Source organism: Micropterus salmoides, unplaced genomic scaffold, assembly GCF_014851395.1.
Source record: "Micropterus salmoides isolate LMB-PRFRI ecotype aquatic unplaced genomic scaffold, ASM1485139v1 Ms_hic_scaffold_17, whole genome shotgun sequence".
In the NCBI taxonomy this organism is placed as follows: domain Eukaryota; kingdom Metazoa; phylum Chordata; class Actinopteri; order Centrarchiformes; family Centrarchidae; genus Micropterus; species Micropterus salmoides.
In genome coordinates, this window is record NW_024040817.1 from 17743585 (window position 1) to 17767965 (window position 24381).

The following is a 24381-nucleotide window of genomic DNA, read 5'->3' on the forward strand; positions in this document are numbered from 1 at the left end:
GTGTGTGCGCGCGTGTGCGTGTGAGTCAGTAACCTGAATTGTTCAAGCACTAATGCACTATACTATTGTCCTTCTATGGTCAAAACAGAGGAGGCGTGTCTATGTCACTCCCCCCCGACACTATTGTACTTTTGTGTCTTTTTTTCCCCGATGTATAAAATTAAGGCCCATTGTATGCTGCAGCTGTATGTGATACCAGCCAAAACCCCAAAACATATGGATTTATGGATACTGGATCCTGTCTGGTGTCTGTGATTTAAACCCTGCTGGGCTACAGAATTAAACTGATCTTTCATGTATAAATTATGTTTAAAAATGAAAGTAATACACATTAAACCATACTCTGTGATGCGTTAACTTACATGACAATCTATAATTTATAAATCCTTCTAGTTTACTCAAGTAGTAATGGAGTGCTTTGTGGTCTTGGTGCCAGAGCTGCAGTAGGATGGCCAGCAATACAGTAATTTACAAACAATTACAAACAGCAACAGACATTCAAAGACACAAAGAGACAGCCAATACTGTATACTTAATGCAAACAAGTCTAAAAAAATACCTTTTGAGCTTCTTTGAACTAAATGTGCACAATGCTCTTCAACTATGACATATAAATTGTACATATATTTAAAGAATTTATTATATCAGCCCTATAGGCCTCTATACAGTATATCCATAGGAATGTTAAGAGACATCATCACATGACAGAAACACTCCAACATCTTCAACATTTTCCATTAAACAAATGGAGCATTAGCAACTCTTGTTGTATTTTTGGCTAATGCTATCACATCTGCTGCATTCAGCTTTGGTTGTGAGCAGCAGCAGCATGATCTTTAATTACATGCAGGTATGTCCCCTCCATAAAAAAAATCCACATAAACTCCCCTTAAAACAAGAACCTCCATTCAACTTAGCATTTCAACTCAGGATGTTAAGAGAAGCCAATACATTGCAGTATTTAAAAAAGAAAAAATTATTATGCAAGGTTCTATAGTGACATTTATAGTGAGCAGGAGCGGTACTGGGGGGCCTGAGTTGTGTAGGAGACCTGGAAATGTTAGTTCTATTGAGTTTTTGTTGAGGCGTCAGGAGGCCTAAATCTTCTAGCTGCACCCCAGATCGCAGGCTGAGCATGATTGAAACACCACAACATGTAAACCACAAAGGGCAGCAGGTTACAGAATGTGTTGACTTGTGCCTTGTGCTTCTCGTGTGTTAGTGTCGCACGATAAACACACAATGAATGCTTCATCATACACATACACATTGTAACTTTGTGTTGTTTTGTCAACAAGTTCTCTCTGCAAATGCATTTAGATAAATGCTACAGTAATATTTAGAAAACTGGTGTGCATGGGGTACATATGTCTGCTGCATTTTAGTTAGTGTGTGTGTGTGCGTGTGTGCATGCGCATGATTGCCCAGCCATAATCATAATCATGATCAAAGGGATAAGTCCAACGTGATGTGTTATCTCACTGCTAAATATAGTTCAACTGAAAGTACAGTGTTGCTGCAGGCTTATACTTCTCTGTCTCTCTCCACTTCTCAATTTCTTCCTCTATGTCCCTGTTTTTGCCTTTATGGGTTTTTCATTAGTGTGTGTGTTTGCATATGTGCATGTGTGTGCACATTACAGGGACCCTTGCCAGACTGGGAACTCTGACAAGGCTGCCACTCTCCGTTAGTGATTACACACAAACAACAACAAACACACACACACACACACACACACACACACACATGGGAGTATGGTCAGATAGTGAGGGAGTAATGGAGGACAGATGGAGACAGAGAGTTAGAGAAGCAGGGGAAGAGAAGAGGGAGGAGTGACGGAGAAAAAGAGAACCAAGAGCAAGTGAAAGAGGGAGAGAAAGTGGTTAAGATTTGCGCAAACAAAGAGAGACAGAGATGGGGAGAAACAAATGACTGTGAGAAAAATAGGGAGTCTCCTTCAGAAAACAAACACTTAAGCAGCGTTGCATGACTTGCACTTTCTCACCCCTCAACAACCCTGAGGTTGGGTTGGTGGTTGGAGGAGTATGGGGGGGGGGTAGTAGACCGACAGTCAGGGAGAGACTGAGAAAGAAAACAGCCAATGGAAAGAGAGGAATGAGAGAAATGAGTGAAGGGAAGAGAAGAGAAGCAGGGAGGGGAAACACTTCAGGACGGCGGCCGATTGGGAGACACAAGCGACAACGATTGTAGAAAAACTAGGGCAGATGCAGTACGCACTTACAAATGACATACTGTGATACAACAAAACACGGTTTGAGACACACACACACATACACACGCGTGCTTACTCTCTCTCACACCCACACACACTTCAGAGCACAACTGTGTGAAGTGTACTTACCAAAGTAGCATGAGTAGTCCACTTCTGCAGCATGCTCTCTCTCCCCCTCTCATTCCTTTCCTCCCTTAACTTCTCTCTTTTCCTGTCCTGCCGTGTCTCTTTTAAAGCACCCAGAGTCTCTCTCTGTCTCCCTCTCGCCTCCTCAAGCTGAAAATCCCAAACAGATTCAGCGTACTTGTGCTACAAACTGCTCGCTGCTGTTCTCACCCCTTACAAACACTTGCCGCAGACATGCACACTCACACACAGCCAACAGCCCTCTCCTAAATCTTGACAGCGAGGTAGGAAGCTCCCTCACTAGCACTGATGCACAGCACTCAGGTGATCACACACACACACAAAATTAGTAGCACACACTTGCACACGCCCACAGGGAGGGAGTCCCGCATGCAGAGCTCCAACGTGTATTATGCAAGGGGCTGAATGTGAGCCAGAGCTCTCACACTGTCTGCCCCACGCACACACACACACACACACACACACACACACACACACACACACACACAGGGCCCCTCCCATGGTTCGCTCGGCCAACTTCATCAGGTATTCATTCAAAAAACACACACACGCCAGCTGGCTGCACGCCCAGAGACCGCTTACAAGCAGCAAAAGAGAACAAGAGGGGGAGAGAGAGAGAGGATGGGAGGTTGTTTCAGTGAGAAGGGCAAACGGGGGGGAGTGTGGGAGAGAAAAAGAGGGAGGGAGGGAGCAGTGGAGATTAGAGAGAGAGGGAGTGACACATGGACAACTCATGTACACATACAAATATGCATGTATCTAGGGCTGTCTGTCATTCTTTTCTCAATTGACTGCTTAATCATGACCTATAAGATGTCAGACAATAGTGAAAAATGCCCATCCGAATTTACCAGAGCCCAAGGTGACATTTTTAAGTTGTTTCTTGTATCCAAACAGTTTAAAACCCAGCTATTCAATTGCAAATACGTATAAAACAGAAACAAAAGCAGCAAGTCCTCACACTTGAGAAGCTTCAACCAGAGATATCCCACATATGCAAGCACACTCCTATGTGTTTATATGCTCGAGCGCAGGCTTGAGAAGAACACAATGGCATTAATGACATAAACACAAGCAAACATCAGATCCACTGTCCATTTGCCCCTTTTTGCAGATCCACAAAGTGTTCAGATTCAACAAGGCTGCACTTTCTACTTTCAACCACTAGATGTCATGACACTGACAGCGTTCAGCAGTCTATTTCCGTTAGTTAGATGACCTAGTTAAAAGACCATTTGGAAGTAAATATAGATGAAATATGCTCCTCAATGCTAAGAGATGTAGCACGCACAGGGAAGAAGTGAGTACTCACTCATAAGATGTTAACACATGCACATGTAATGATTCCCACGAGACTCAGTGGGTCTAAACATGCACTAAAAACATATCCTGTTTGTGTTGGTTGGACTTCCTGTCAGCGTGATATCAATCCTGGTGTTCAACATTGGATATTCATGGAATGCTTAACTATTGCAGGGAAGGAGACATTTCAAAGTTTACTTCTAATGTGGGAAAAGAGGACTAGAAGAACATACAATATGTACCCACAGGGGCTCAGCTGGGTAAGAGGATTGAAAATGGGAATCTAAGAGTTCTTTATGCTCTTTTTTATTTTATTTTGGAAGGCACTTTTGGTGATAAGCCCTGAGAGCTATGATGTTTTAAATTTGTAACATCATTTCTCAATGAAGTAATGTAGCAGTGCTACAGTATGATGTGTGTCTTCTCGGACTTTGTGTTGGTGCAGTTTGACTTTCTGTAGATATTGTTCTATTTTTGGTCTGATGTTAGTTGTTGTTGCTCATTTTAAAAATACAGTTCCTGATTTGCAATGTGCCCAGAAATCGCAAAATTTCCTTCCTCTTTTGAAACTTGTAACCATGTACTTGTTTAAAAATATTTTTGTTTTACGAAATTTGGGGGTCTTAGGTGCACTATTAGAAAAGTCAGAGACAGAATGAGACAGATAAAGATTAAATAAACACATCAGAATAAGACACAGACAGAAAGCCAAAGCAGAAGAGACTGAGAGAAAACCAGACCAGACTACGTATTTGTTTCACAATTTTTCCGTTTTGTCAGGTGACCTCAACAGCACAGCAAAACCCACCTGTTGCCTTGGCAGCTAATTGGAGCCTCTTGGCATTTAATCATAATTCATTTGTGTGGGTTTGTTTACAGTCTGCCGTCAATTGAAAGCAATGTGAGAGATAGAGATAGAGAGAGAGAGAGAGAGAGAGAGAAGTGGGTGTAGAGGAGCAGTAAAAGTCAAAGAGATAAGAATAGAGAGAATCAGTTATGAGAGATTTCAAATGTTTTGAATGGTGATTTTAGTTCTGTCTCTAAAGTCTTTATTCAGCTGCTCTGTCTCTACATCTAAAACTTTCTCAGTCCAGCTAAGGTGGCCACAAGTCAACGCCCTGTCATCATTTCAGAAAACACACAATTCTCCATGCTCTACCTCCAAACCCATACTCTAGACCACATGTGTCAAACTCAAGGCCCGCGGGCCGAATTCAGCCCGCCACGTCATTTTATGTGGCCCGCAAAAGCTTTAAAGATTCATGATTGTCCTAAAATAAAAGTCTATGCTGCCATAAACTACATCTCCCACAATGCATGTTAATTTTGTGACCCGAGAAGTGATCCCGCCACTAGACTGCAATGTTTCCACACCCACTACGGTAATTTTCCGACAAGTGGAGATGAGAAATGTATACAAACAATCCCTAATTGTCCAAGACGAGAAAAATTGATGCAGAAGGAAAGCAATTTCATGAATGGTGGGAAAGTGAATACATGTTTGTGCTTCAAAGAGAAAACCCGGTGGGCTAGGCCTATATCTTTTGTGTTATGAGGCAGTATCAGTGATGAAGGATCAACGTTAGTTAAGGCTTGTGCAGACTACATGACTTTCAGCGTCGGCCGATGGCCGTGCCGTTCACACTACACAACTTGCCATCTTGTGTCGTTGTGGTGTTCACTCTACGTGACTGATGTCACCCAACGCAGGTCTCCAAACCATGTTTTGTCAAGAAAACACACATGAAATGTGAAACGGGAAATGACGCAAACCTACAGACAAAACAGCTGTTGTTTAAAGACTATGGGTGAAATAATGGATTAGCACATGCAGGTAGCAGGGATTGTCTGAGCTACAGAGAGAGCTGGAGGGGAGTAAAATGTGTTTTGCGGTGAAAAAGTAGCTACCTGCTCTCATTGGCTGGATGTGGATGTCGAGTCGGCCGACTTCTGCAGATATTTGGTATGCTAGATATCTGGCTGGCGTCGGTGATGTCTCAGAAATGTGTTGGGGAGCTGATTTGATGTGTTGTTGAGTAGTTCACACATAACGACTGGCGACCGCAGATCAACTGCTGATTTACTCCCGATCACAGCCTGACGGTTGCCGAGCTCTCGGGCTAAAAATCGTGTAGAGTGACCTAGGCTTAGGCTACAGTAGCCTATATGTCTGCATTTTTCCAGGTAATCAAACTCTCTCTCATTAGTTGGATGTATGCGCTCTGCAATTTTATCAAATGCCACACTGTCCCTCATGTTATTAGCAGCTCACAATTATTTGTTTTACCATGTTTCTGCACCTCTGGACTGTGAAAAAGTGAAAAGTTACTGTAAAAGCTTATGTTTGATGATATTTGTCTTTGTTATTTACTTGAAATGTTTGATCTTTGATTGATGGAGTAATGAGGGTTTTTAAATCTGATAAATTCATTTATTTATGTTATAATAACACATTTTCTTACTATGGCTATATTTTTACGTCTGATAAATGTCATTGAATACATAATCAAATAAAGAGACAGTTATTTAACAATATGTTAAGGAGTAATTAAGTTTATACAGTCTTAGTACAGCCAGTTGCAACTGGCCCTTTGAGGGTAACCATAATGCTTATGTGGCCCTTGGTAAAAATGAGTTTGACACCCCTGCTCTAGACCCAAAATAAATATCCAGTTACTTCACATTTTCCCCGTCGGCTAACCATTTCGACCAAGAAACCTGTTTTGGTTGGATGTAAGAACAACTGGAGACCATCACTAAAAGTCTGGAATATCACCACTTGATCATAACTTGCTAACATCGAGTGCAAAATCCATGTTTTATTTTCCCTGAGCTTAAAAATATCTTTATAAACTTGTCAACTCCCTGTAATTTACGTCTCTATTTCATGACTGATGGATTTTATATGTAGTACATAAATCCCTAAGATCTCTTAGCTATTTCATCATACAGCTGGATCTTGAGAATGATGAGGGGAGCTTGTAACGTGTTTTTTAATGCAGATACCCCAGCTCTATTTTGTTTTTTCATAAAAAGAAATTTTAATTATCCATTTGTAGTAAACATAAGCCATTCTGCTGACCCCATAAACAGGAAAAATACATGAAAACAAATCCAGTAATATTCTCTCTTGTAATATCTTCGTCGTACTTTTGTCAGGACTGACCACAGTGAAAAATTAAGTCAAGATACAGGCAGTGGATTCTTCTTAAAAACTAACCCATAATATCAAAACTGAGTCAATAATCACCTCATTATGGGAATCCATGTAATATTAAGGGCACTCTTGTTTCATGTCTTCTGTTTTTCAGCACAGCAGAGGAACTGATGAAAGCTTCTATATATACACACACACACCTATATCACAGACTTCTCTGCTCTCTCTCCCTCTCACCCACACATCACACATACTGTCTCTCGTTCTCTCAGCCAGCCCCGCAAACTTCACAGACGAGACGGTTACAACCCCCCCCCCCCCACACACACACACACACCCCTTTACACCCTCTTTACCCATCTCTCCCCCTATTCGTCTCTGTTGGCGAAAGTCTCAGCTCTCTTGTTTATCCATGTTTTTCCATCTGTCTCTGTGTGTTTGTGTGACTGTGTGTGTGCGGGAGCTTGTGAGACAGCAGGTGCAGAGCCATCTAATGATCATGTACCAAACACACACACACACACACACACAAATCACTGCAAGGCTGGCTTTATGAAGGCACGCCCTTATTACAACATCTTAATCATATCATACCCATGTTCTCCTCATGATCTACTATTCATAACCTTTTGTAATCATTACATAATCACGTTAACAGTGCCCTCTGAACCGTGGGCCATTTACACACTCGACAAATATCTTTCACTTTCTAAACCCCTTCATTTCTCTGTCTCTCTCACAAACTCCAGGCTGCCAGGCTGTGTTAACTTGCTGGCAGTGTAGTGTGCTACTTCAGCCTAAGCCACATCCCATTCACAAACCTACTAATCCACACACAGTATTAGATCCCTGCTAGTGTGTGTGTTGTGTGTGTGTGTGTGTAAGATTAGGGAGGGACTGGAATGGATGGCCAAATCACTGCTAAGCTCCTCTATTGCTGTATAATCCTGCTGAGTACACACACACAAACACACACAGACACACAAATGCGTAAATATGAAAACATGCATTCAAGACGTACATATGCACACACAACGATCTCATGCTTTCATTTTCACACACGTACAAAGCATGTATTCGCACACACCCACACAGACAAACAATAGCAGTCATCGCAGACATTCAGACACAGAGATAGGCAGGCAAAAGTCCAACACACTCATTCAAGGGCAAACGCAGACATGAACAATATACTTTATACAGTATAATCCTGTTCAAAGAATGGGTGCTACTTCACAAAAGGGAGCAAGAGAGAAATGTAGGAGGGGAGGCAGCAGAGAGAAAAGGGACAAAGACAAAACGTAAAAGACAGAAGACAGGAGTGAGAGAAAAGGGACAGATAAATGCAATTCAAACTCCATTCATCATTACACCATCCATTCATTCATTCTACCCACACAACCATACCTCCATTGTCTGTTTGTACAGCACACCCTATAACATAAGACCCTAACATATTTTATAATGTAATATACTTAAAAAATTGGAATATAGAGAATTTGTAAGCATGCTTTTATTATGAACTACCACAGTTCTATTAGCATTTAAGAACAAGGAAATATTTCTCGACAAGCTTTTACAAAGCCAAGACTATGGCCCTATATGGGAAGAATCTGCAGAATGTGGCTCCTTTATTGACTTAATCTGGCTTTTCATTGGTCATTTTAAGAGTGGGAATATTTATTATTTTGCAGACATTTTTTAATTTCCTTTTTGATTCTAAATTTAAAAATAAGATTTATAATCAATATGTGTTGAATTTCTGTGTGATTAAACAATCATTTTTTCAATATTCCTATGGCATATATTTTTGTCTGAAGAAAAGTTTAAAAATCCCAGTCTCTTTCAGCTATAGCTGCAACTAATGGTTACGCTTTGATTCCACGAGGCCCGGCGCTATAATTTTGCGTCTGTAACCCCGTTTTGTTCCGACCTTTGCTCAGCTTCATACCCCACCGGGGGTGTTAAATAAGTGGAGCGTTTTGCCTGCGTTGATTATTAGTATACAACTGGAATTTTGCCCACAGTGTTTTATTTTGAAAATTTACCAAATTCTCTATGCTGTTTCTGTGTCTGACTTCCCAGTTCAATCTGCTCTCTGCAGCTTGACGCGACTTCTGTCAAAAATAGACCAGCCACATATTCTCCACAGAGCAGAGCGGAGAGCTGCTTCTGGAACACACTGCGGCGCAACAGGTGGAATCACAAGCATTGTCTATAATGGCTGCATTGAACACCGGTGGCGGGACTGCAGCCGGAAAGCCTCACACCCGAGACTGATGGAATCAAGCCTTTATGTTCATTACTGATTAATCCGATGATTATTTTCTCATTTAATCGTTTAACCATTTGGTCAGAAATGTGTAAAAAGTGTCAGAAAATAGTGAAAATTGGCCCGCGCAATTTATCATAGTCAGAATTTACATATTCAATTTGCCTGTTTTGTGTGATCAACAGTTCAAGAGGCTTTAATTTACTTTCATAGAAGAAAAAAAAGCTGCAATTATTCCAATTTGAGAGGCAACAAGATCTTGCAGCATACACTCCATATATAGGGTGTCAGTTACTAACAAAGCATATTGTTTTTTTATGGGTTATTCTTCCTCACTATTTAAAGCAAATCCTCTTTAACGTTTATCACACCTCATCTTTGTGCTCCTATGATCTTGTTGTGTGGGTGGCGCATGGTGAGAAATACAAGCAGGCAACCAGACTCAGATGACGGGAGTGTGAACATTTCTTAGCTGAAGTCAGGTTGAGGACGGGCTGACAGGTGTGGGATGTGTGACACCGAGGGTCTGCAAGGAACACGACGCTAAACTGAACGCCTGTGGAGACAAATGATAAAACACACACAACTGTAGACTAATGCTGCTGTATTTGCTTGTCAGCACACACACAAACACACTTTCTTTTCTCCTACATGTCAGAATGGAAGAAAAAGAACTGTTATTTTTACTGATGGTGCCTCCATGTGTCCACATCTAGGACAGAGAACCCTACTGTTGTGTGCGCTGAAGGTGAACTGCTTCGCCATTATGGGCATAGCCAGGCAGACTGGCACTAATTGGCATGAATGGGCATGGCAGCGGCCATTGTGTAGATGAAGGAGAAGTGGGCGACAGCTCAGCATGTGCCCTTGTCTGTGAATAATGTGTTCCACCTTTTCAAAGGCACAAGGACAAAAAATGTCAGACAGGCAGCAGCACTGGTTGAGCACGCAGGCTCGCACAGATCATCAAAGGCCTCAACCGCTCTACACAAAAACATATCCTACACCCCTGAGACTCAACAGGACACACATGCAGTACACACTGGAGCCACACCGAACTCAGCCATCAACCAAACAAACAAATTCCACATACACACACACTCCACAGGTGTCTGCATGCTGCCAAGCAGTGTGTATACTCCTTAGGCCAAAAGCTAGGTTCTGTACACAACAATAGGCTTTGATAAAATACATAACCCATATGCATGTCCATTCACTCAATACAATCAAATGTATATAATCATGTTGAATAGCCACACTGATTGCTGTCAGACTCCCAGAAGGGAAAATGGCTCCTGTAAATTGGGCACTTTCAATGGAGTAAAGCATGTACTTTGTGTGATGTTGAGCAAAGGGTCAACGTTTTATGTTACAACAAGCCTGTTGAAACATAAAATGAAGATGTCAAATTGCCTTGTTAATAATTTTACTTTATGAATAACTAAATATGGATGGTAACCCTGCACTACGATGATACTGTACTTGGGGTTCATTACAATAAAACTAAAAAGATATGATGATACTATGATACCTACCAGAGACTGAATTTGTGCATTTAAGTCTGAGTGAATATACTTAAGAATAAATGTCATTATTTAAAGAGGACAATTACAGTAAATATAAGATAAAATTTCAACTTTTAACAATAAATATCATTGCAATTGTAATAATTTTGAAGCCAAATAAAGCCAAACATACATAAAAATGCTGCCAAACCCCACATAAGGATAAAAAACAAAGAAAAAGTTTTACGTGCTGAAGGCCCTCAGGCCAAACGAGAATCAGATCAATGTTGGCTGAAAACATGGATCGACATCGGAAAGGAGTCATGGAGAGACCTCTGCTTTGTTGACCCAGAGTTGGCTTTCATCCTATTGGACAGGTAAACTTACATAACTGCAAATCATGTGGAATATATTGTGATTTTGTGTTTTAGTTAGCTCAAGTTAGATAACGTTAGCTTGCCAGCTAACACCTACCAATTACCAACATTATCCTGTGCAAAATAGTTGTATCACTTGCCACATCACTTCACCAGCAAACATGATCCATATTACTATTCTGTGTACCGATGATGTGTCAAAATGTTGATTTTAGCCTGCAAGAAATGATGTAACGGTACAAAGCAAATGTGGAACAATTTGTTCTAATAGCCAATAGTGATGCAAGGCAGGGGCACCCAGCTAGATTAGTATGGATCTGGCATTGTTTGCTTCATAACGTTCAATTTAGATTTACTGTAGTTTTGCCGATACTCAGCTTTTTCATCAGTCTAAGTTGCCATAACTTACATGTCCCACATAATATACAATAATGCAACATAATGGTACATACAAACAGAGATGAAAGGAAATGCCATCTTACTGACATTCTCTGGATGGGCCTTTTCAAAAAGCTGTGGCAGTCTCACACACGCACACGCACACGCACACACACACACACACACACACACACACACACACACACACACACACACACAGTTGTCTTTAGGGTGGTGGCATGTATCCTTACAAAATACAAAACCCTGTGACCCTGACCCATTTTCAATGCCAAAACCAATTTTTGCCTAGAAGACCACTGACACTGTGCGTGTTTATAGTTTGACAGTGCTTATGTAATGATTTGCAGTGGAAAGGGGGGGGGGGTGAGGAACAAAGAAGGGAGGGGCAGGTGAAAAGAGGAAAGGAGAGAAGGATGAAGGGAGGAGGAGAGGGAAAGCAGGATAAAATAACAAGAAAAAGACAGGGGAGCAGGAAAAAGATGGAGAGAGACAGTGATGTCACTTTGTAGTGGCACTGCAGTGAGAGGGACAGCGATAGAAAGCGAGAGAGTGAAAGAAAAAGGCAAAAGGGACATCGAGAAAGAGACTTAGCAGATCTATTAGCTGATTTAAGTCATGCAGACAACCTCCCACTCCTTAGGCAATTGATTCGAGGATATTGTGCAAAATGCTGTGTGTGTGTGTATCTGTGTGTGAGTGAGTGACAGTGAAACTCTGGCTTTGGGCCTCGGGGCATAATGTAGTACTACTAGAAATCTCTCTTTTGAGATTGCACTAGTCTTTCTCCTCTTAGTGTGTGTGTGAGAGAGCATGCATGTAGACATTCGTGTGTGTGTGTGTTTGTGTGTTTGTGTGCAGGCCTGCTTGTGTGTGTGTGTGCGAGAGAGTGAGATAAGCAAAGAGAGAGGGAATGAAAAAAAAACAGCAAAAACCCAGCAGTTTGCAACTAAAGCAGCATGTAAATGTGAGTTTCAGTCACTGTGTGAGCATGTGTGTTCTTCTTCTACTCATGCTGTGGGTCCTGTTCCCATAAGGTACACCATTACATTTAAGGGTAACGTCTTTTGATTAATGTAAGGGTTAGGTTTAGCATGTAGAGCTTATGGTTAAGTCTCTAGAGAATGAATGTAAGTCAACACAATGTCCTTCTATGTGACAAAAACAAGTTTGTGTATCTGTCTGTGTGAGTGTTTCAAGAGGACAGCATAAAGGAATGCCTCGGTTCAAGACTTGCCAAGAGCACTTTTCCCATACGCCAGGGAGCCAAGACTTCCCCAACCAGCCAAGAATAGCACTGACTCTCTCTCTCTCTCTCTCTCTCTCACCCACACGCACACAAACTTAAGCGCTCACACTTTTTACTCTTTGGATTCAACGAGAAAGAGGGTGATAGAGTGAAGTAGGTAAAGTACGTGCCTCACACACTTCAACCAGCACAGTGGAAAGAGAAACAGAAAGAAAGAAAGAGAAAAAAAGAGGCACGTTTCTGAGACATTATACTTACATTGTAAACCTTGTACAAGGTTTGAAAATATTGTACATGTGGTCATGCCAAGAAAGCACATTTGAATTTGAGAAGACCGAAACAAGAGAGAAAAAACACAGAAGCCTCACTTTCTGGTCAAACATGCGCTTTGGCAACATGTTTTTGCTCAAAATGTCACGGCAATAAAGCTTCGCTGAATTGAGCTGAAATGAACTGAGAGGCAGAGAGAAGGAGTGGAAAAGAGAAAGCAAGTGAGAGAGGAGGACATGGAGAAAAGAGAGAGCATACGACATACAGACAGACATTCCAGCAGGGAAACTGCAGCACATTCCAAAATGACTGCTCCCTGTGTGGTAAATGAGATTGCTCTGTCTGTGAAAGTGCACGTACATGTGCATGTTTGTGTACACTTAAACAAGCATGTCTGTTTAAGACAGAGGACTAGAGCGCACTCCTTACTCCCATTGTGAGGCGCCAAATGTTGAGGCAACAGAAGCAAACAGGCAGCAAAATGGTTTCCATTTCAAAAGCATTAAAATACTGTATAATAATATAAATATTTTTCTCCTAAAAACTGGTTAATAGCAATTTTTAAGTATGACTGACTTATCACTCTCTCCAATTCTGCATCACAAAGAACTTTAATGAAGTACTGTGCCATGAGATCAGAACTGAAAGAGTGTCTTGGATGAGGGACGAAACATCTTCTAGTTTTTCTTCTACAAAGTCCAGTTGCCTTTGACCTCAACCTTCGTTGGATACTGTGCCAGATCTGATTTCAACCAAGAAATGGTCCTTAATATTTGTGACCAGATTGGGCAATTATGTGACAACATAGTGGGCCCAATTTGAAAACCACACCTATCTACCTAGCCAAATAAAATTGCATCACTCATTCAAGCAAATACATTATTGGCTGTGGCTTCTAGATTTTCCGGCTTTCTCTATAGCTGAGGTTGCTTCTCAATATTCAAGGCTATCCCATATTACTTTTTAATGCCTGCACTGGGCAATAATGAAATGTTTTAATTAGTTTGTGTATTGTGTATGTGTATTAGTAGATCAAAACTGTACAGATCAGTGGTGCCTTGAGACTTAACCTGCCAATTAGTGTACTGACACTAGCAAATTTAAACCTTAATCTTACACTCTGCATGCAGACTCCTGGTGGAGGTCGGTTAGTGCTGGTTATTAAAGGCACCCATGTCAATGATTATTATTGTTTATTATTCATAACAGCAGACTGTCCATCAGGGAAAGAGGAAAGTGGAAAACTATATCTTCAAACATGCAAGGCACTCTGAGGGAAAGAACTTGAAAAACTCAGATCTTTGTTCCTATTGATATTCTCCCTGGAAAACTGCCTTCTAGCGAGCAAAGAGAGTATCCATCAACCAGGAGGCCTGAGTTCAAACGTTTGACCTCAAGCATTTGCTCCGCTCAAATGTCTGCGAGCAAAATAATCGCCAGCAGCTCCAAATTACCCTGCGATCTTACTTCCCTCTGGAAGGTGGGAAAGAGAGAATGAGAATTTCTCCTCTGGGAATCAATATTACCACAAAAAAGACAGCACTTGTGCTGCGAGTAATTCAGAGAAAAATCTAAGTGGTTGTAGCTTTTGGTAGGCTAGCAATTTAAAGAATGACGCATTTGTTTATGTAGAGATTCATCAATGAACATGTATAGAAATTAGATACTCAAACACACACACATAGGTAATAAATATAAACAAAGCGATACACTACAATACCTTCCCCCCTCCTCAGGCCTTACAGAGACATTATTTATAGGGTGTTTTTCACACTCTCAGCACTACCAATAAGGCTTCTATTCTCACAGGAAGACCCTTCACTAACTGGTTCCTGAAGGTGTTATGCATGGAAATACATTGCTGCCACTAGGCAGACTAGCTTTCCCTTACCCTAAAAATGCAAGGCAGTAAACAAACTTAGTTAGCCCACCGGCTTCAGTTCAGTAACTGAAAGACACCTTCTTTGTTTCTGACTGTTTTTCTTACCAATATACAAAGGTTTGAAAGAATGGGTGAATGAATAACTACCAATAATCTACCATGTGGTTTGATACTCTTATTATATTTCATGACAGAGAATGAGGATTAGGAGAGTACGCCACAAATTTCGACCAAGCCAAAGATTTACGATGTGCCGTGGTTCAGAGCAAAACCTTGATTCAGTCACTGCTAGCTGTGCATGTGATGAGCTGCCACTTCAGTCACGTTAAAATCAAATGCACTTTACTTAACATACATCTGGGCTATGGCCAGGGTGACAGGTTTATCATCAAAACAAGGCTCTTGGCTATAGAGACAACACAGGGCTGAAAAGTCCTTCATGTCAGGACTAATAACATCAAATTAAACACGATAGTCAGACTAGCAGCTTTTAGTTTGCTACCAACATGGTAGCAGTTTGTCAGTAATGATTCAGCAGTACTGTAAGCAGTGAACCACTGTCTTCAAACTTATCATGCACAACCTCAGTTCAAGCGCAAGTAAAAACATGATAATGGTCACCAGCTATTCATAAGCCAGCTTACATTGCAAAAAAACAACAATTTATTTAAATGAAAACCATGATATAGGCATGGCACTTATTAACAGAAGGGACAGGGATAATCTCACCTCATTCAACACAACTCCTCCAGACCCCCCTGGTTTGTCAGCAGGTGGTACAGCCCATGGAGAGGGTTCCAGACTATCCAAGAATGCAGTGTGTTGACTCAAGGACTCTGCACTCCCTGGTGGGTGAAAACAACCAAAGTTGAAACTAAATTTGGAAAACAACTTTTTATCATCCCCACAATTTCTGAATGTAATATGTACATACATAGCAGAACACACTGGTATACTGTGTTGTAAGTATCAGCAGGAACTACACACAGCAGAATGTATTTGGATACACAACTCAGGATGCAATGCAAGGTTTATTGAACAAAGAAACACAAAGTGTTTCAGCTTTGTAGTAACTCAGCTTTGATCCATATGCATAAACAGCAACATGGGATTCTCCCCCCCACACACACACTGCATATACATATAGACTTTAAAAAAAAAATTCTGCTCATTCTTCCTGTTCCCTTCAGCACTTTAGACCTTGCGCATGTTTGACATTTTGATGGTGCAATTTCATTCTGTAGCGATTTCATTCTGTAGCGATTTCAAACTGAAATGTAAATACAGGTCATCGTTATCAACAGGACCTGCCATATTCAGTGCATCTTTAAAGACATCTAATGCACAACAAGCTGACTTAAGCATACACCCACACACTGGTATAAGAGACAGGCTGGCTGATTGTAGAACAGCGTGCATACACACTCTGTGGGACTAATTAGGCAGGTTGTGGTGGAATGATGGGGATGTTAGGCAGATACGAGAAATATGTTCCCTGCTGTTAGTCAGCTGCAGTGTGTGTGTGTGGGGGGGGGGGGGGACGTCAAACATCCTACTGACCCACTTCTTACATATCTGAAGACAAGGAAACAGGTGGATAGGATTGTGTGTATGTGTGTGTGTGTGTGCGTGCGTGTGCGCTGTTTAGCTGTAGGAAAGCAGATTATTGTGGTCGAAGGAAGACAGAGGGGGGAATTACAGTACGTGGCTGGTTTTGTGTGTTAGTAATGATAAAATATATCATTCTATGTCCACTTCTTATGTTTTGCATGGTGACTCTATTCTACAGGGGATTGAGAGCTACGGTGGAAATGAGATACGATAATGGGACAGTGAGGCAGATGCATAACGAGAGAAAGAAACAGAGGAATGTCTGGTATGGCAGACATGGGAGAAAATCACTAGGCTTCCACAGTTGGTTATAGTATAGCACACACACAAATTAAATTGGCTGCACACAGAAAACCATAGGGTTTGTGCTAAAGACTAAATCTGTAATGTGTGTATGTAAGGAAGAAACAGAGGAAGAAAAAATAGATGTGTACTGGGGCCATGGATTAGCAGACACCAACTGGGTAAAGGAATCCATCATATGATTTTAAAAAGGCAACAGAGAAAGAGGAATGGAGGTAAAAGAAGAAGGGATAAAGACAGAGAAAGAGAAGACAGCTACAAAGAGTGAGAAATAGCAAAAAAGTTAAAAGACGAGAAAACGTAGGAGAGATCCAGAGGCAACAGGAAAGAAGACAGATGGAGAGAATAGAAATTACGATGAGGTAAAGCAGCAGAGAGAAAGAGAGGCAATAGGAAGGCAGAGATAAAGAGAGACAAAGAGAGAAACAGATGGTGGCAGAGAAGAGGCAGATAGAAACTCACTGGGAGGACAACACTGGCACAGCCAGAGAGGCACAGCGGGGAGTATGGAAAGCTGAAAAATGTCAGCGAGAAAGGGAGGGGGAGATAAGTGAGAGGGAGGGCAGAGCAGGACAGAGAGTGGCGGTTTCATTCCAAAACTCTCCCAACTATTAGGGAAAATACTATGATACCTGCTAGCCTTTGATGTCAAGTTTAACCACCTGTTATGGCCCTGCTCTGAGACCACCAGGGAAGCACACTCAAGGTTAGTTTTGTTTAACAAAAAAAAAAACTCCAACATAACACAAGGTGGAGCTAGGGGAGAGGGAGCCTCAAGACTACTGATATGGGGCGGGTCTTGTGTAACCTAGCGACAGAGTCAAGCTGCCTCCAGTTCCTTGATGGCCTCCGGTTCTTCTAAAATATGACGAAAAGACAAAAGCCAGTCCTGACTGGTTGTACATTTTCTTTTATGAAAAGAATGTAGAGTAAACATGAAGTGACCTCAAATGAGACCTCAGTGCTGATATAAATACTTCTCAGCATCTCAAACACACACCACCCCTCAGTGTACACTTTCTGTCTGTCTGTCTCTCTCTCTCTCTCTCTCTCACACACACACACACACACACACACACACACACATACACACCTGAACCTGTCTCAATCCATCATGTCCAATCCAGAAATCAGGCAGGTTAAATTAGTCAGGAATGGTTCAGTGTAAACCACATTAAGTGAACGGCTGATTGAATTGCAAAGCGCAGTGGGGAAGCAAGCACCTGCTATGAATGTGTGGGTCATTGGATGAGCGCAAAGCCAGTGAGCTTTTGAGGTTTTTCTCTGCATTGTACCTACACTACAGTGCATTACATTCATTTACCAGATGCTTTTGTCCAAAGTGACTTATAAAAAGTGCATTCAACCTCCAAACAAACAACAAGAGCACGTTCAGTGGCACAGCACAAGTGCACAGATGACAAAAGAAAAATACAGTTTTGATGTATGTTTTTTAAGTCTACTTCAGACTGAAAGGCTGGGGTTTAAAGAGATGTTTCATGCATATTGAAGCATCTACTTGACACTGTCATCAAGAGAAACTTACAGTGAGCAATCTTCTTATTTAAAACATTTCTGGCTGTTCATTTCTAACTGCAATGCACTACATGAAATGCTAGGGGCAGTATACGCTAACACTGTCTGCCATTACTAATGAAGTTGAAGCATTCATGCGAGAAGCAGAAAGCAATGCCGAACGAGGCTAACAACAGAACGTTTTGTTTGTTTTTTTTACAAGTTTTGTAAGCTATTTCATCACTAAATACACTTTTGAGAGGTTTTGAGGCAAGACATCAATTGTGTAGAACTTGAATATTGGCAGTAGTTTCAATGTTTGGACCACTGTTACTCTCTCGTACTCTGAGTAATGGTTTAATATTTTTAAGTAAATCAAGAAACAACTGGCTTGTGATGGAGCCTACAGAACATTCTCCACTTATAAAACTTATAAGCACTTTGGAAAAACAAGCTACAAAAGTATTACGAAAGGGGACTGTTGCTTTATTATTCTAACTAGACATTACATTGTTAGTGTACAGGTGTGTTTATAGTACTTGCTTTTAATGTGCTTTTATTTTAAATAGTAAAAATATTGTTTAAAAGTTTTAAAGTTAAAACCTTCTTGGAAATAAATCGGATTGTGAGCTTATTGTTTTGGGTTATAAAGCCTGGCTTTTACCTTGGAGCAGCCTCTCCATAGTTCTTTGCATTCTTGGTTTTGAGGTTGCATGGATGATGCTGGCTAAGAGAACACTCTTTTTCATTTAATTAGTTAAATGGTTTAATTAGGGTATGGGAGTGACAAAAATAACTGACTAATCGAATAAATAATTAACAGATCAGTCGACCATGAAAATAATCATTAGTTGTAGCCCTAGTTTGGTGTCATGCTCGGGGTGCTTTGCCAATCTTCAACAACTCAATGAGTGGGTTACACACTTAAAAAAGCACAAAAGTACAGTTTGCTGTTGTATTGTGTCACAATTTTTGGTCATTTATGAGCGTGTGTGTGTGTGTGACTACGCGTGGTGACCTAGCTCAAAAGGAGATGATATTCAACATGTCTACCAAGTGTTCTCTGTGTGAGTGTTTCTCTGTACTTGACTACATGCTGGTGTGATTACACCATGAATACTTCCGTCCACTCACTCACTCGCTCACCCTCCATCGCTTCATCAGTTGAATTGCTTGCATTCTTTCCATTCTCTCTTCGCCAAAGTGTAGTAAAAAAAAAAGTTGTCCGCCCACAATCTGTTGTCAAATGCTTTGCCTATACTGTACAAGTTTTGCTTTACAGTGCAGTTTTTTTAATGGCTGTAAACTGTAGAACCACAAGTACTGTGTTCAAAGGCTAGCAAAAGATTTACCCAACAATGCCTCTAAAGGTTTGCACTGAATACAGAGTTGAACGACAAACACTACCTTGGATTAATGGAAGGTCAAAGGTCACAATATAACTGGTTACAGAAACATGACACACAAAAAACAGTTGCACATGAATGACTTTCTAATCAAAATGCTTGACACATCTGTGTATGTATGAATATTTTTGCTTCACCTAAATTAACCTTTATAGAGAGATGTGTGGGGACATCTCAAAGGCATTCAGTTTCGCTTTCTACATGCTTAGACCAATTACACGTCCTTCAGTACACAGCTCATCATTTCTTGGAAATATCACCATAACAATCACACACACACACACACGGACAGAATGCTTTGGTAGCTGACGTAGTGTCTGACAGCTGTTTGGTTGGTTGAGGCAGAAGAATGCAGTGAGTCTTTTCGTGTGTGTGAGAGTGTGTGTGTGTGTGTGTGTGTGTGTGTGTGTGTGTGTGTGTGTGTGTGTGTGTGTGTGTGTGTGTGTGTGTGTGTGTGTGTGTGTGTGTGTGTGTGTGTGTGTGTGTGTGTGTGTGTGAGAAGACCGAATGACTGACCATCACTGTATTGTAAGGGAAATGCCTTTCTCAACCACAACCCCATTTTCCTAGACTCCAACATATCTGCCATACCAAAAGTGAGGAATCAGCCCTCTGAAGGTTCAAGGTGCTCAGAGCTGGGAGGAATGTTATCTTGGGTGCACACATGTCTGGAAAGACCAGTGTCCTTTATTAATCACCATCTTTTATCTACCACTCCACACTCTTGTGCTGTGTTACTGAAAGTGTGTACGTGGCAGCAGTGAAGGTCCAGTGCCGTAAGAGAAATTCCTGTTACTGACCAGAACTATTTTTAATACCCAATTTTATAAAATACTGCTGGAAGAAAGGAAAGATGAAAGAAAGAATAAAAGCCAGGAAGCAAATACAAATCATTCAGTAAAGACAAACATAAAAGAAAGGTCAGCATTTCCAGGTTTACAATACTCTCTCTCTTTCTCCTTCCACTTCCCAACTCTTTCCATTTATACACCACCATTTATAGCCATTCCCTGCTTCATAACCCTCCGGTCTGAAGTTCATGCAGGTGACATTCGTGGATGACTGCAATCAAACCACGCCGTGACAAGGAATGTTGCTGCTACAAGCTAGCTGCTACTGATCTACAGCCCACTGATACACTTGATATAGTTTTACTTCTCTTCTGACAACTGAGCTAATTTACGACACGATACATGTATGTGTATTGAAAGTACGTGTATTGAAAGTGGACAGACTCAGTGGGTATGCGGTTACTATGCAATAATATGGATGAAAGCTGGAACACCAAGACTCCTGCTGTTAGTGCAGGAGCTGATCACGGACAAAATTAACCTGACTGAATGCCAACATGCAAAAGAGGGAGAACAATGTTGTGGAATCTTCAGAGTTGTCCTTGACTTAACACTTTGCCCTCATAGTCAACCAATAGTCAACCAATATCTTAGACCAATCAATTAGAAGAGAAACAGGGTTTCCTGCAGCATACTATAGGTGATATGCACTGCCTAGGCTGAAATAAAGAAATGATTACACTTAATTGAAACATTACATTAACCTTCACGGAAAAAAGAAGAATAGCATTGTGGTCTGGTGAAAACAATGTATCTTCAAATCTGGTGACTACATTTTTAAAAACTGAATGATTAAGTGCTCCTTTAAAAAAACTTATTAAGCTCATTAAAATATTTTTTTAAACATTGGATTATCTGAAAAATGCACTGTGACAAAGCTAAAAACTGGGCTGTCTTTTGCTTAACAGGATCCAATATTCTTTCAGTTCAGTGTTTGATGACTGTAAACAGTTTGCACCATCATGTGGTAACTGAACTGATCACAAGACGCAGCTCAACTCAGCAGATGACTGTCAATGATTGGTCACATTGTACTTAGCTTCACTGTAATTTCATTACAGCAGCTTGTCACAATTTACTAGTTCATAAAAGTAAAGTTTAACAGCTGTGGGTGGGATCAGGTTGGAAAGGAAAACAACTGATCGACAAGATACTTACTCGTCAACCTAGAACCTAATGTCTGATTAGTTGACTAATCAGCTCAAGGATGCAGCTGTTGCTTTTAAGGTTTCTTCACTTTCTGTTTTCACTTGTTGCACATATTCACACCATCACTCTGTCAACACCCATAAGCACACTCTTCTTCTCTATTCATGACAATGCCTCCTTCCGTATAACAAAGTAGGCACTGCAGAGTGTCCTGTTTGAGCTTTGCTTTGTGAAGTTATACAACTCCACTTGTGCAGGGAGCACATAAATAAATGCATGCACACACACAAACATGGAGTGAGGACATGCATTAATTTGTCCCACATAAAGACAATAGGGTAAGACAAAATCCTAGGCTGGATGTGTGTGTGTGTGTGTGTTAGTGTGTAAGCTTCTGCATTAAGAGGGCATGCTGTGAGAATAGGAAGCGTACTTTCTGTGCCAACCCTCTCCTTGGCAGTCAAACAAGGACACTCACACACACACCAACATACATACACAGTGCTGAGCGTTTTTAATTGGCCACTGATTTGCCAGTTAGTGTTCTTGCCACTCTCTTCACCTCACTGTGCTGGCCCCCTGCCCTAGAGCCTGGCAGAGGAACCGCTGGAATGAATGTGATCATGAGTGTGTGGTAGTGTTTGTGTCATCCTGAAGTCATTTGTTTCACAAGAATGTGTGTGTCTGTGCAGGTATGTTGGTTTAGGAAGGTGTTGTTTCAAACAAATATACTTCACATTTGCTTTTGTTTGTGTGTTGCACTTGAAGGAGGTTCAATTTCAAGGTTCAGACTCCTCAAAGTCTCTATGGCTCTATGAAGACAAATTGAGGTCTCAATGCTCTGCATTTGGTAAAAAAAGAAGAAATTAATCATAAAAAACACACTGAGATAACCTTTCAGAGTTAAATTTGCAATTGCAATAGACTGTCTGAGGAACATCTACTCTGTGCAACATGTTGCGTGTGAGATTTATGTAGCCGACATCATGAGCAGATTGCATCCTCTCCTGCAATATTTTGCAAGGCAACCCCTCATTCCTCTTACAGTCTGCACACACTAACACACACGCACTCAGACAAGCACAGACACACACACATCTACCAGCAACCCAAGGTCAAAACAAAGACGATGAGATAAGTGTGTGTGAATGCATGTGGGTGTGCGTGTGTGATGACATCATTACTAGAGCAGAGCACTCGATAGCTGATTGATGGAGAGAGGGGTTGTTATGGTTGACTGCTGTGAGCTCATTGCCCGGCAACCAGACAATTGTGGTGGTGTTTCTGTGTGTGCAATTTCAGTCCTGCAGCTCGCAGGATGGACTGATCAGCCTGTCTCTCTCTCACACACACACACACACACACACACACACACACACACACACACACCAGTAGCTAGACAGTCTGGCTCTCATCTTGACTACTAAGTAGCAATGTGATCACTGCTTCTAATGCTGCAACAAAGTTGACTAGTCTTATATATTTGGCAGTATCTACTGTGTATTTGTGTTTATATTTTCCCATGGTAGACTTGCTCTACACAGTGTAAATCGCACAATATCAGATTTAAGTTCATTTTGTAAAACACATTTCTGTAAATACATCTGATGTGACCTCTTTGGTCCGTTGTTGAATGTGCAGCCAGTTCCTGTGACATTAAACACATCATCATAAACACAGATTATTACTGATGTCCATTTGTATGGGTTCTGGGGCTGTGGGTGGTTTTAATAAAAGGCAGTTTAGTTGGTGTTTGTGAGCCAGCTGTTGGAGCGGGTCATTCTCTGGGTTCTGTTGTTCCACATAAAAACCTTCTACTGGCAGGAGTCTGGTTGCTCCAGAATTTCATAGCTTTCTATTCCCAATACAATCGGTTGCCTTGCTAGTTACTGTCTGTAGATTATGTCTGGGACATTTTTGAGGACTCTGAGAATGTTTTTGGTAAAGTTAAAGGGAAGAAGAAAGAAGTCTTCTTTCTCGCATATTTTTTCTTTCTTTTTTTGTAGTACAGTAACTTCGTAAGGACATAGTCTGGTCAACCTCTCACATGTGCCCTATCAGTTTACGCATACACACGTACATACGAAACGCGTATTGAGAAGCAAACGGATCAGACATAGTAGGCCACGTTACAAAACACAATGGTGGCTCGGCCTGCTCTGATGTCACATGAACAGCCGAACCTTATCAGGCTCTTCAGCACACTTCAAACAGAATGAGAAGTCTGAAAGGCTTACGGTAACTGAAGATGACTAAACAGGAGCTAAACAGGCTAAAATATAATAATAATAATAATCTTTATTTGTAGAGCACTTTTCAAAAACAAGTTACAAAGTGCTTTAACAAGTGTAAAGACAATAATACCCAAGAGACAATAATACAAAAACAATACAAGATAAAAGCATGAAAACATAGAAATACACTAAAATACATGTTTAAGATAAATATAAAATTAGTAAAATACAATAAAATAAAAGGGATAAAATAAAGTCAAATAAGATCGGGAAAGGCTTTCCTATAAAATAACTAAACTGTGATATTTTTAAGTACTTTTCATAATTGTGTCAGTGAAAGTTTCCATTGTTTCCCAACTGCAAACATCTGTTCTTTCATCATTTCTTCTTGCATATAGCCAGGCTTCATATAAGTAGAAGAGAGCATATTATTTTAGCCTCTGGAGGATGGATATTGAGCCCAGATATACAGTAATGCCACCAAGAGTTAGGAAGAACTCACCACGGCTGAATGCCTGCTCA

General features: G+C 40.9%; 1 protein-coding gene across 3 annotated transcripts in view; it reads right to left on the reverse strand.

The window, feature by feature from the left end:
- The window catches only part of atxn1a (ataxin 1a), a 93314-nt gene that overhangs the window by 16230 nt on the left and 52703 nt on the right, over window positions 1-24381 (reverse strand). For 2 of the 3 annotated variants that reach the window (XM_038725607.1, XM_038725608.1), the window contains one exon: window positions 15520-15635. The gene's annotated coding sequence lies outside the window, so the exon portion shown is untranslated. Of the gene's footprint in view, window positions 1-2362; window positions 2707-15519; window positions 15636-24381 lie in introns of those variants that run through there. The other variant, XM_038725610.1, reaches the window with a different exon arrangement.